Source organism: Spermophilus citellus, assembly GCF_964194105.1.
Source record: "Spermophilus citellus genome assembly, chromosome: 15".
In the NCBI taxonomy this organism is placed as follows: domain Eukaryota; kingdom Metazoa; phylum Chordata; class Mammalia; order Rodentia; family Sciuridae; genus Spermophilus; species Spermophilus citellus.
In genome coordinates this window covers 12,968,782-12,982,114 of record NC_138195.1, presented here as the reverse complement: position 1 = coordinate 12,982,114, position 13,333 = coordinate 12,968,782, and positions in this window count along the sequence as shown.

Here is a 13,333-nt window from a genome sequence, read left to right as displayed (position 1 = left end):
AAAAATTAAATCTGTTACTGCCAACAAACGGTTTAACCTAGAAGAACGAAATTTGTTGTGCCAAGTCGGATTGGGGTACTGATCATTACCTGAAAGTGTCATCAAGATTGGGTGAAAAAATGTGTGCTGAGATTTCAGGAAACTCGTAGTTTTTTGGAAGCTTTTCTACCCCTTTCCATGAAAGTGATTTGCGCCAGTCTCTGCTTAGGGCTACATCAATAGGAAACAAACCATAGAGATAGAACTTGGAACTACTTGATTGTGTCAAGTTTCAAAGAGGTAGCACAAACCGTGTTTTATATAGAGTTCCAACTACATGTATCCATATAGGAGAAAACAGAGTGAAACCTAAAAATTAAAACTGTTACTGCCAATGAACCTTTAACCTAGAAGAACGAAATTTGGTGAGCCAAGTGGGATTGGGGTACTGATCATTACCTGAAAGTGTCATCAAGATTGGGTGAAAAAATGTGTGCTGATATTTCAGGAAAATCGTAGTTTTTTGGAAGCTTGGCAATCCCTTTCCATGAAAGTGATTTGCGCCAGTCTCTGCTTAGGGCTACATCAATAGGAATCAACCATAGAGATAGAACTTGGAACTACTTTATTGTGTCAAGTTTCAAAGAGGTAGCACAAACAGTGTTTGATTTAGAGTTCCAACTACATGTATCCATATAGGAGAAAACAGAGTGAAACCTAAAAATTAAAACTGTTACTGCCAACGAACGGTTTAAAATAGAAGAACGAAATTTGGTGAGCCAAGTGGGATTGTGGTACTGATCGTTACCTGAAAGTGTCATCAAGATTGGGTGAAAAAATGTGTGCTGAGATTTCAGGAAACTCGTAGTATTTTGGAAGCTTGGCAACCCCTTTCCTTGAAAGTGATTTGCGCCAGTCTCTGCTTAGGGCTACATGAATAGGAAACAAACCATAGAGATAGAACTTGGAACTACTTGATTGTGTCAAGTTTCAAAGAGCTAGCCTAAACCGTCTTTGATTTAGAGTTCCAACTACACGTATCCATATAGGAGAAAACAGAGTGAAACCTAAAAATTAAAACTGTTACTGCCAACGAACGGTTTAACCTAGAAGCACGAAATTTGGTGTGCCAAGTCGGATTGGGGTACTGATCATTACCTGAAAGTGTCATCAAGATTGGGTGAAAAAATGTGTGCTGTGATTTCAGGAAACTCGTAGTTTTTTGGAAGCTTTTCTACCCCTTTCCATGAAAGTGATTTGCGCCAGTCTCTGTTTAGGGCTACATCAATAGGAAACAAACCATAGAGATAGAACTTGGAACTACTTGATTGTGTCAAGTTTCAAATAGGTAGCACAAACCGTGTTTGATTTAGAGTTCCAAATACATGTATCCATGTAGGAGAAAACAGAGCGAAACCTAAAAATTAAAACTGTTACTGCCAACGAACGGTTTAAAATAGAAGAACGAAATTTGGTGAGCCAAGTGTGATTGGGGTACTGATCATTACCTGAAAGTGGTAGCAAGATTGGGTGAAAAAATGTGTGCTGAGATTTCAGGAAAATCGTAGTTTTTTGGAAGCTTGGCAACCCCTTTCCATGAAAGTGATTTGTGCCAGTCTCTGCTTAGGGCTACATCAATAGGAAACAAACCATAGAGATAGAACTTGGAACTACTTGATTGTGTCAAGTTTCAAAGAGCTAGCACAAACCGTCTTTGATTTAGAGTTCCAACTACATGTATGCATATAAGAGAAAACAGAGTGAAACCTAAAAATTAAAACTGTTACTGCCAATGAACGGTTTAACCTAGAAGAACGAAATTTGGTGAGCCAAGTGGGATTGGGGTACTGATCATTACCTGAAAGTGTCATCAAGATTGAGTGAAAAAATGTGTGCTGAGATTTCAGGAAACTCGTAGTTTTTTGGAAGCTTGGCAACCCCTTTCCATGAAAGTGATTTGCGCCAGTCTCTGCTTATTGCTACATCAATAGGAAACAAACCATAGAGATAGAACTTGGAACTACTTGATTGTGTCAAGTTTCAAAGAGCTAGCACAAACCGTCTTTGATTTAGAGTTCCAACTACACGTATCCATATAGGAGAAAACAGAGTGAAACCTAAAAATTAAAACTGTTACTGCCAACGAACGGTTTAAACTAGAAAACGAAATTTGGTAAGCCAAGTGGGATTGGGGTAGTGATTATTATCTGAAAGAGTCATCAATATTGGGTGAAAAAATGTGTTCTGAGATTTCAGGAAACTCGTAGTTTTTTGGAAGCTTTTCTACCCCTTTCCATGAAAGTGATTTGCGCCACTCTCTGCTTAGGGCTACATAAATAGGAACAGAGATAGAACTTGGAACTACTTGGTTGTGTCAAGTTTCAAAGAGGTAGCACAAACCATGTTTGATTTAGAGTTCCAACTACATGTATCCATATAGGAGAAAACAGAGTGAAACCTAAAATTAAAACTGTTATTGCCAACGAACGGTTTAAACTAGAAGAATGAAATTTGGTGAGCCAAGTGGGATTGGGGTACTGATCAGTACCTGAAAGTGTCATCAAGATTGGGTGAAAAAATGTGTGCTGAGATTTCAGGAAACTCGTATTTTTTTGGAAGCTTGGCAACCCCTTTTTATGTAAGTGATTTGCGCCAGTCTCTGCTTAGGGCTACATCAATATGAAACAAACCATAGAGATAGAACTTGGACTACTTTATTGTGTAAAGTTACAAAGAGCTAGCACAAACCGTGTTTGATTTAGAGTTCCAACTACATGTATCCATGTAGGAGAAAACAGAGTGAAACCTAAAAATTAAAACTGTTACTGCCAACGAACGATTTAACCTAGAAGAACGAAATGTGGTGAGCCAAGTGGGATTGGGCTACTGATCATTACCTGAAAGTGTCATCAAGATTGGGTGAAAATATGTGTGCTGAGATTTCAGGAAACTCGTAGTTTTTTGGAAGGTTGGCAACCCCTTTCCATGAAAGTGATTTGCGCCAGTCTCTGCTTAGGGCTACATCAATAGGAATCAAACCATAGGGATAGAACTTGGAACTACTTTATTGTGTCAAGTTTCAAACAGCTAGCACAAACCGTGTTTGATTTAGAGTTCCAAGTACATTTATCCATGTAGGAGAAAACAGAGTGATACCTAAAAATTAAAAATGTTACTGCCAACGAACGGTTTAACCTAGAAGAACGAAATCTGGTGAGCCAAGTGGGATTGGGGTACTGATCATTACCTGAAAGTGTCATGAAGTTTGGTTGAAAAAAATGTGTGCGGAGATTTCAGGAAAGTAGTAGTTTTTTGGAAGCTTGGTAACCCATTTACATGAAAGTGATTTGCACCAGTCTCTGCTTAGGGCAACATCAATAGGAAACAAACAATAGAGATAGAACTTGGAACTAGTTTATTGTGTCAAGTTTCAAAGAGGTAGCACAAAACGTGCTTGATTTAGCGTTCCAAATACATGTATCCATATAGGAGAAATCAGAGTGAAACCTAAAAATTAAAACTGTTACTGCCAACGAACGGTTTAACCTAGAAGAACGAAATTTGGTGAGCCAAGTGGGATAGGCGTACTGATCAGTACCTGAAAGTGTCATCAAGATTGGGTGAAAAAATGTGTGCTGAGATTTCAGGAAACTCGTAGTTTTTTGGAAGCTTGGCAACCCATTTTTATGTAAGTGATTTGCGCCAGTCTCTGCTTAGGGCTACATCAATAGGAAACAAACCATAGAGATAGAACTTGGAACTACTTTATTGTGTCAAGTTTCAATGAGCTAGCACAAACCGTGTTTTATTTAGTGTTCCAACTACATGTATTCATATAGGAGAAAACAGAGTGATACCTAAAAATTAAAAATGTTACTGCCAATGAACGGTTTAACCTTGAAGATCGAAATTTGGTGAGCCAAGTGGGATTGGGGTACTTATCGTTACATGAAAGTGTCATCAAGATTGAGTGAAAAAATGTGTGCTGAGAATCAGGAAACTCGTTGTTTTTTGGAAGCTTGGCAACCCCTTTCCATGAAAGTGATTTGCGCCAGTCTCTGCATAGGGCTACATCAATAGGAAACAAATCATAGAGATAGAACTTGGAACTACATTATTGTGTCAAGTTTCAAAGAGCTAGCACAAACCGTGTTTTATTTAGTGTTCCAACTACATGTATTCATATAGGAGAAAACAGAGTGATACCTAAAAATTAAAAATGTTACTGCCAATGAACGGTTTAACCTAGAAGATCGAAATTTGGTGAGCCAAGTGGGATTGGGGTACTGATCATTACCTGAAAGTGTCATGAAGTTCGGTTGAAAAAAATGTGTGCTGAGATTTCACGAAACTCATAGTTTTTTGGAAGCTTGGCAACCCCTTTCCATGAATGTGATTTGCGCCAGTCTCTGCTTAGGGATACATCAATAGGAAACAAACCATAGAGATAGAACTTGGAACTACTTGATTGTGTCAAGTTTCAAACAGCTAGCACAAACCGTGTTTGATTTAGAGTTCCAACTACAAGTATCCATGTAGGAGAAAACAGAGTGAAACCTAAAAATTAAAACTGTTACTGCCAACGAACGGTTTAACCTAGAAGAACGAAATGTGGTGAGCCAAGTGGGATTGGGGTACTGATCATTACCTGAAAGTGTCATCCAGATTGGGTGAAAAAATGTGTGCTGAGATTTCAGGAAACTCGTAGTTTTTTGGAAGTTTGGCAACCCCTTTTTATGTAAGTGATTTGCGCCAGTCTCTGCTTAGGGCTACATCAATAGGAAACAAACAATAGAGATAGAACTTGGAACTACTTTATTGTGTCAAGTTTCAAAGAGCTAGCACAAACCATGTTTTATCTAGAGTTCCAACTACATGGATCCATATAGGAGAAAACAGAGTGAAGCCTAAAAATTAAAACTGTTACTTCCAACGAACGGTTTAACCAAGAAGAACGAAATTCGGTGAGCCAAGTGAGATTGGGGTACTGATCATTACCTGAAAGTGTCATCAAGATTGGGTGAAAAAATGTGTGCTGAGATTTCAGGAAACTCGTAGTTTTTTGGAAGCTTGGCAACCCCTTTCCATGAAAGTGATTTGCGCCAGTCTCTGCTTAGGGCTACATCAATAGGAAACAAATCATAGAGATAGAAATTGGAACTACATTATTGTGTCAAGTTTCAAAGAGCTAGCACAAACCGTGTTTTATTTAGTGTTCCAACTACATGTATTCATATAGGAGAAAACAGAGTGATACCTAAAAATTAAAAATGTTACTGCCAATGAACGGTTTAACCTAGAAGATCGAAATTTGGTGAGCCAAGTGGGATTGGGGTACTGATCTTTACCTGAAAGTGTCATCAAGATTCGGTGAAAAAATGTGTGCTGAGATTTCAGGAAACTCGTAGTTTTTTGGAAGCTTGGCAACCCCTTTCCATGAATGTGATTTGCGCCAGTCTCTGCTTAGGGATACATCAATAGGAAACAAACCATAGAGATAGAACTTGGAACTACTTTATTGTGTCAAGTTTCAAAGAGGTAGCACAAACCGTGTTTGATTTAGCGTTCCAAATACATGTATACATATAGGAGAAAACAGAGTGAAATCTAAAAATTAAAACTGTGACTGCCAACGAACGGTTTAACCTAGAAGGACGAAATTTGGTGAGCCAAGTGGGATTGGGGTACTGATCATTACCTGAAAGTGTCATGAAGTTTGGTTGAAAAAAATGTGTGCGGAGATTTCAGGAAACTCGTAGTTTTTTGGAAGCTTGGCAACCCCTTTACATGAAAGTGATTTGTGCCAGTCTCTGCTTAGGGCAACATCAATAGGAAACAAACAATAGAGATAGAACTTGGAACTACTTTATTGTGTCAAGTTTCAAAGAGGTAGCCCAAACCGTGTTTGATTTAGCGTTCCAACTACATGTATACATATAGGAGAAATCAGAGTGAAACCTAAAAATTAAAATTGTTACTCCCAACGAACGGTTTAACCTAGAAGAACAAAATTTGGTGAGCCAAGTGGGATTGGGGTACTGATCAGTACCTAAAAGTGTCATCAAGATTGGGTGAAAAAATGTGTGCTGAGATTTCAGGAAACTCGTAGTGTTTTGGAAGCATGGCAACCCCTTTCCATGAAACTGGTTTGCGCCAGTCTCTGCTTAGGGCTACATCAATAGGAAACAAACCATAGTGATAGAACTTGGAACTACTTTATTGTGTAAAGTTACAAAGAGCTAGCACAAACCGTGTTTGATTTAGAGTTCCAACTACATGTATCCATGTAGGAGAAAACAGAGTGAAACCTAAAAATTAAAACTGTTACTGCCAACGAACGGTTTAACCTAGAAGAACGAAATGTGGTGAGCCAAGTGGGATTGGGGTACTGATCATTACCTGAAAGTGTCATCAAGATTGGGTGAAAAAAATGTGTGCTGAGATTTCAGGAAACTCGTAGTTTTTTGGAAGCTTGGCAACCCCTTTCCATGAAAGTGATTTGTGCCAGTCTCTGCTTAGGGCTACATCAATAGGAAACAAACTATACAGATAGAACTTGGAACTACTTGGTTGTGTCAAGTTTCAAAGAGGTAGCACAAACCGTGTTTGATTTAGAGTTCCAACTACATGTATCCATATAGGAGAAAACAGAGTGAAACCTAAAGATTAAAACTGTTACTGCCAACGAACAGTTTAAAATAGTAGAATGAAATTTGGTGAGCCAAGTGTGATTGGGGTACTGATCATTACCTGAAAGTGTCAGCAAGATTGGGTGAAAAAATGTGTGCTGAGATTTCAGGAAAATCGTAGTTTTTTGGAAGCTTGGCAACCCCTTTCCATGAAAGTTATTTGTGCCAGTCTCTGCTTAGGGCTACATCAATAGGAAACAAACCATAGTGATAGAACTTGGAACTACTTGATTGTGTCAAGTTTCAAAGAGCTAGCACAAACCGTCTTTGATTTAGAGTTCCAACTACATGTATGCATATAGGAGAAAACAGATTGAAACCTAAAAATTAAAACTGTTACTGCCAACGAACGGTTTAACCTAGAAGAACGAAATTTGGTGAGCCAAGTGGGATTGGGGTACTTATCGTTACATGAAAGTGTCATCAAGATTGAGTGAAAAAATATGTGCTGAGAATCAGGAACCTCGTTGTTTTTTGGAAGCTTGGCAACCCCTTTCCATGAAAGTGATTTGCGCCAGTCTCTGCTTAGGGCTACATGAATAGGAAACAAACCATAGAGATAGAACTTGGAACTACTTTATTGTGTCAAGTTTCAAAGAGCTAGCACAAACCGTCTTTGATTTAGAGTTCCAACTACATGTATCCATATAGGAGAAAACAGAGTGAAACCTAAAAATTAAAACTTTACTGCCAACGAACGGTTTAACCTAGAAGAACGAAATTTGGTATGCCAAGTCGTATTGGGGTACTGATCATTACCTGAAAGTGTCATCAAGATTGGGTGAAAAAATGTGTGCTGAGATTTCAGGAAACTCGCAGTTTTTTGGAAGCTTTTCTACCCCTTTCCATGAAAGTGATTTGCGCCAGTCTCTGCTTAGGTCTACATCAATAGGAATCAACCATAGAGATAGAACTTGGAACTACTTTATTGTGTCAAGTTTCAAAGAGGTAGCACAAACAGTGTTTGATTTAGAGTTCCAACTACATGTTTCCATATAGGAGAAAACAGAGTGAAACCTAAAAATTAAAACTGTTACTGCCAACGAACGGTTTAAAATAGAAGAACGAAATTTGGTGAGCCAAGTGTGATTGGGATACTGATCATTACCTGAAAGTGGTAGCAAGATTGGGTGAATAAATGTGTGCTGAGATTTCAGGAAAATCGTAGTTTTTTGGAAGCTTGGCAACCCCTTTCCATGAAAGTGATTGGCGCCAGTCTCTGCTTAGGGCTACATCAATAGGAAACAAACCATAGAGATAGAACTTGGAACTACTTGATTGTGTCAAGTTTCAAAGAGCTAGCACAAACCGACTTTGATTTAGAGTTCCAACTACATGTATGCATATAGGAGAAAACAGAGTGAAACCTAAAAATTAAAACTGTTACTGCCAACGAATGGTTTAACCTAAAAGAACGAAATTTGGTGAGCCAAGTGGGATTGGGGTACTGATCGTTACCTGAAAGTGTCATCAAGATTGAGTGAAAAAATGTTTGCTGAGATTTCAGGAAACTCGTAGTATTTTGGAAGCTTGGCAACCCCTTTCCATGAAAGTGATTTGCGCCAGTCTCTGCTTAGGGCTACATGAATAGGAAACAAACCATAGAGATAGAACTTGGAACTACTTGATTGTCTCAAGTTTCAAAGAGCTAGCACAAACCGTCTTTGATTTAGAGTTCCAACTACACGTATCCATATAGGAGAAAACAGAGTGAAACCTAAAAATTAAATCTGTTACTGCCAACAAACGGTTTAACCTAGAAGAACGAAATTTGTTGTGCCAAGTCGGATTGGGGTACTGATCATTACCTGAAAGTGTCATCAAGATTGGGTGAAAAAATGTGTGCTGAGATTTCAGGAAACTCGTAGTTTTTTGGAAGCTTTTCTACCCCTTTCCATGAAAGTGATTTGCGCCAGTCTCTGCTTAGGGCTACATCAATAGGAAACAAACCATAGAGATAGAACTTGGAACTACTTGATTGTGTCAAGTTTCAAAGAGGTAGCACAAACCGTGTTTTATATAGAGTTCCAACTACATGTATCCATATAGGAGAAAACAGAGTGAAACCTAAAAATTAAAACTGTTACTGCCAATGAACCTTTAACCTAGAAGAACGAAATTTGGTGAGCCAAGTGGGATTGGGGTACTGATCATTACCTGAAAGTGTCATCAAGATTGGGTGAAAAAATGTGTGCTGATATTTCAGGAAAATCGTAGTTTTTTGGAAGCTTGGCAACCCCTTTCCATGAAAGTGATTTGTGCCAGTCTCTGCTTAGGGCTACATCAATAGGAATCAACCATAGAGATAGAACTTGGAACTACTTTATTGTGTCAAGTTTCAAAGAGGTAGCACAAACAGTGTTTGATTTAGAGTTCCAACTACATGTATCCATATAGGAGAAAACAGAGTGAAACCTAAAAATTAAAACTGTTACTGCCAACGAACGGTTTAAAATAGAAGAACGAAATTTGGTGAGCCAAGTGGGATTGTGGTACTGATCGTTACCTGAAAGTGTCATCAAGATTGGGTGAAAAAATGTGTGCTGAGATTTCAGGAAACTCGTAGTATTTTGGAAGCTTGGCAACCCCTTTCCTTGAAAGTGATTTGCGCCAGTCTCTGCTTAGGGCTACATGAATAGGAAACAAACCATAGAGATAGAACTTGGAACTACTTGATTGTGTCAAGTTTCAAAGAGCTAGCCTAAACCGTCTTTGATTTAGAGTTCCAACTACACGTATCCATATAGGAGAAAACAGAGTGAAACCTAAAAATTAAAACTGTTACTGCCAACGAACGGTTTAACCTAGAAGCACGAAATTTGGTGTGCCAAGTCGGATTGGGGTACTGATCATTACCTGAAAGTGTCATCAAGATTGGGTGAAAAAATGTGTGCTGTGATTTCAGGAAACTCGTAGTTTTTTGGAAGCTTTTCTACCCCTTTCCATGAAAGTGATTTGCGCCAGTCTCTGTTTAGGGCTACATCAATAGGAAACAAACCATAGAGATAGAACTTGGAACTACTTGATTGTGTCAAGTTTCAAATAGGTAGCACAAACCGTGTTTGATTTAGAGTTCCAAATACATGTATCCATATAGGAGAAAACAGAGTGAAACCTAAAAATTAAAACTGTTACTGCCAACGAACGGTTTAACCTAGAAGAACGAAATTTGGTGAGCCAAGTGGGCTTGGGGTACTGATCATTACCTGAAAGTGTCATGAAGTTTGGGTGAAAAAATGTGTGCTGATATTTCAGGAAACTCGTAGTTTTTTGGAAGCTTGGCAACTCCTTTCAATGAAAGTGATTTGCACCAGTCTCTGCTTAGGGCTACATCAATAGGAAAGAAACTATCGAGATAGTACTTGGAACTACTTGGTTGTGTCAAGTTTCAAAGAGGTAGCACAAACCGTGTTTGATTTAGAGTTCCAACTACATGTATCCACATAGGGGAAAACAGAGCGAAACCTAAAAATTAAAACTGTTACTGCCAACGAACGGTTTAAAATAGAAGAACGAAATTTGGTGAGCCAAGTGTGATTGGGGTACTGATCATTACCTGAAAGTGGTAGCAAGATTGGGTGAAAAAATGTGTGCTGAGATTTCAGGAAAATCGTAGTTTTTTGGAAGCTTGGCAACCCCTTTCCATGAAAGTGATTTGTGCCAGTCTCTGCTTAGGGCTACATCAATAGGAAACAAACCATAGAGATAGAACTTGGAACTACTTGATTGTGTCAAGTTTCAAAGAGCTAGCACAAACCGTCTTTGATTTAGAGTTCCAACTACATGTATGCATATAAGAGAAAACAGAGTGAAACCTAAAAATTAAAACTGTTACTGCCAATGAACGGTTTAACCTAGAAGAACGAAATTTGGTGAGCCAAGTGGGATTGGGGTACTGATCATTACCTGAAAGTGTCATCAAGATTGAGTGAAAAAATGTGTGCTGAGATTTCAGGAAACTCGTAGTTTTTTGGAAGCTTGGCAACCCCTTTCCATGAAAGTGATTTGCGCCAGTCTCTGCTTATTGCTACATCAATAGGAAACAAACCATAGAGATAGAACTTGGAACTACTTGATTGTGTCAAGTTTCAAAGAGCTAGCACAAACCGTCTTTGATTTAGAGTTCCAACTACACGTATCCATATAGGAGAAAACAGAGTGAAACCTAAAAATTAAAACTGTTACTGCCAACGAACGGTTTAAACTAGAAAACGAAATTTGGTAAGCCAAGTGGGATTGGGGTAGTGATTATTATCTGAAAGAGTCATCAATATTGGGTGAAAAAATGTGTTCTGAGATTTCAGGAAACTCGTAGTTTTTTGGAAGCTTTTCTACCCCTTTCCATGAAAGTGATTTGCGCCACTCTCTGCTTAGGGCTACATAAATAGGAACAGAGATAGAACTTGGAACTACTTGGTTGTGTCAAGTTTCAAAGAGGTAGCACAAACCATGTTTGATTTAGAGTTCCAACTACATGTATCCATATAGGAGAAAACAGAGTGAAACCTAAAATTAAAACTGTTATTGCCAACGAACGGTTTAAACTAGAAGAATGAAATTTGGTGAGCCAAGTGGGATTGGGGTACTGATCAGTACCTGAAAGTGTCATCAAGATTGGGTGAAAAAATGTGTGCTGAGATTTCAGGAAACTCGTATTTTTTTGGAAGCTTGGCAACCCCTTTTTATGTAAGTGATTTGCGCCAGTCTCTGCTTAGGGCTACATCAATATGAAACAAACCATAGAGATAGAACTTGGACTACTTTATTGTGTAAAGTTACAAAGAGCTAGCACAAACCGTGTTTGATTTAGAGTTCCAACTACATGTATCCATGTAGGAGAAAACAGAGTGAAACCTAAAAATTAAAACTGTTACTGCCAACGAACGATTTAACCTAGAAGAACGAAATGTGGTGAGCCAAGTGGGATTGGGCTACTGATCATTACCTGAAAGTGTCATCAAGATTGGGTGAAAATATGTGTGCTGAGATTTCAGGAAACTCGTAGTTTTTTGGAAGGTTGGCAACCCCTTTCCATTAAAGTGATTTGCGCCAGTCTCTGCTTAGGGCTACATCAATAGGAAACAAACCATAGAGATAGAACTTGGAACTTGTTTATTGTGTCAAGTTTCAAAGAGGTAGCACAAACCGTGCTTGATTTAGCGTTCCAAATACATGTATCCATTTAGGAGAAATCAGAGTGAATCCTAAAAATTAAAACTGTTACTGCCAACGAACGGTTTAACCTAGAAGAACGAAATTTGGTGAGCCAAGTGGGATAGGCGTACTGATCAGTACCTGAAAGTGTCATCAAGATTGGGTGAAAAAATGTGTACTGAGATTTCAGGAAACTCGTAGTTTTTTGGAAGCTTGGCAACCCCTTTTTATGTAAGTGATTTGCGCCAGTCTCTGCTTAGGGCTACATCAATAGGAAACAAACCATAGAGATAGAACTTGGAACTACTTTATTGTGTCAAGTTTCAAAGAGCTAGCACAAACCATGTTTTATCTAGAGTTCCTACTACATGTATCCATATAGGAGAAAACAGAGTGAAGCCTAAAAATTAAAACTGTTACTGCCAACGAACGGTTTAACCTAGAAGAACGAAATTTGGTGAGCCAAGTGGGATTGGCGTACTTATCGTTACATGAAAGTGTCATCAAGATTGAGTGAAAAAATTTGTGCTGAGAATCAGGAAACTCGTTGTTTTTTGGAAGCTTGGCAACCCCTTTCCATGAAAGTGATTTGCGCCAGTCTCTGCTTAGGGCTACATCAATAGGAAACAAATCATAGAGATAGAACTTGGAACTACATTATTGTGTCAAGTTTCAAAGAGCTAGCACAAACCGTGTTTTATTTAGTGTCCCAACTACATGTATTCATATAGGAGAAAACAGAGTGATACCTAAAAATTAAAAATGTTACTGCCAATGAACGGTTTAACCTAGAAGATTGAAATTTGGTGAGCCAAGTGGGATTGGGGTACTGATCATTACCTGAAAGTGTCATGAAGTTCGGTTGAAAAAAATGTGTGCTGAGATTTCAGGAAACTCGTAGTTTTTTGGAAGCTTGGCAACCCCTTTCCATGAAAGTGATTTGCGCCAGTCTCTGCTTAGGGATACATCAATAGGAAACAAACCATAGAGATAGAACTTGGAACTACTTGATTGTGTCAAGTTTCAAAGAGCTAGCACAAACAGTGTTTGATTTAGTGTTCCAACTACATGTATCCATGTAGGAGAAAACAGAGTGAAACCTAAAAATTAAAACTGTTACTGCCAACGAACGGTTTAACCTAGAAGAACGAAATGTGGTGAGCCAAGTGGGATTGGGGTACTGATCATTACCTGAAAGTGTCATGAAGTTTGGTTGAAAAAAATGTGTGCGGAGATTTCAGGAAACTCGTAGTTTTTTGGAAGCTTGGCAACCCCTTTACATGAAAGTGATTTGCGCCAGTCTCTGCTTAGGGCAACATCAATAGGAAACAAACAATAGAGATAGAACTTGGAACTACTTTATTGTGTCAAGTTTCAAAGAGGTAGCACAAACCGTGTTTGATTTAGCGTTCCAACTACATGTATCAATATAGGAGATATCAGAGTGAAACCTAAAAATTAAAATTGTTACTCCCAACGAACGGTTTAACCTAGAAGAACAAAATTTGGTG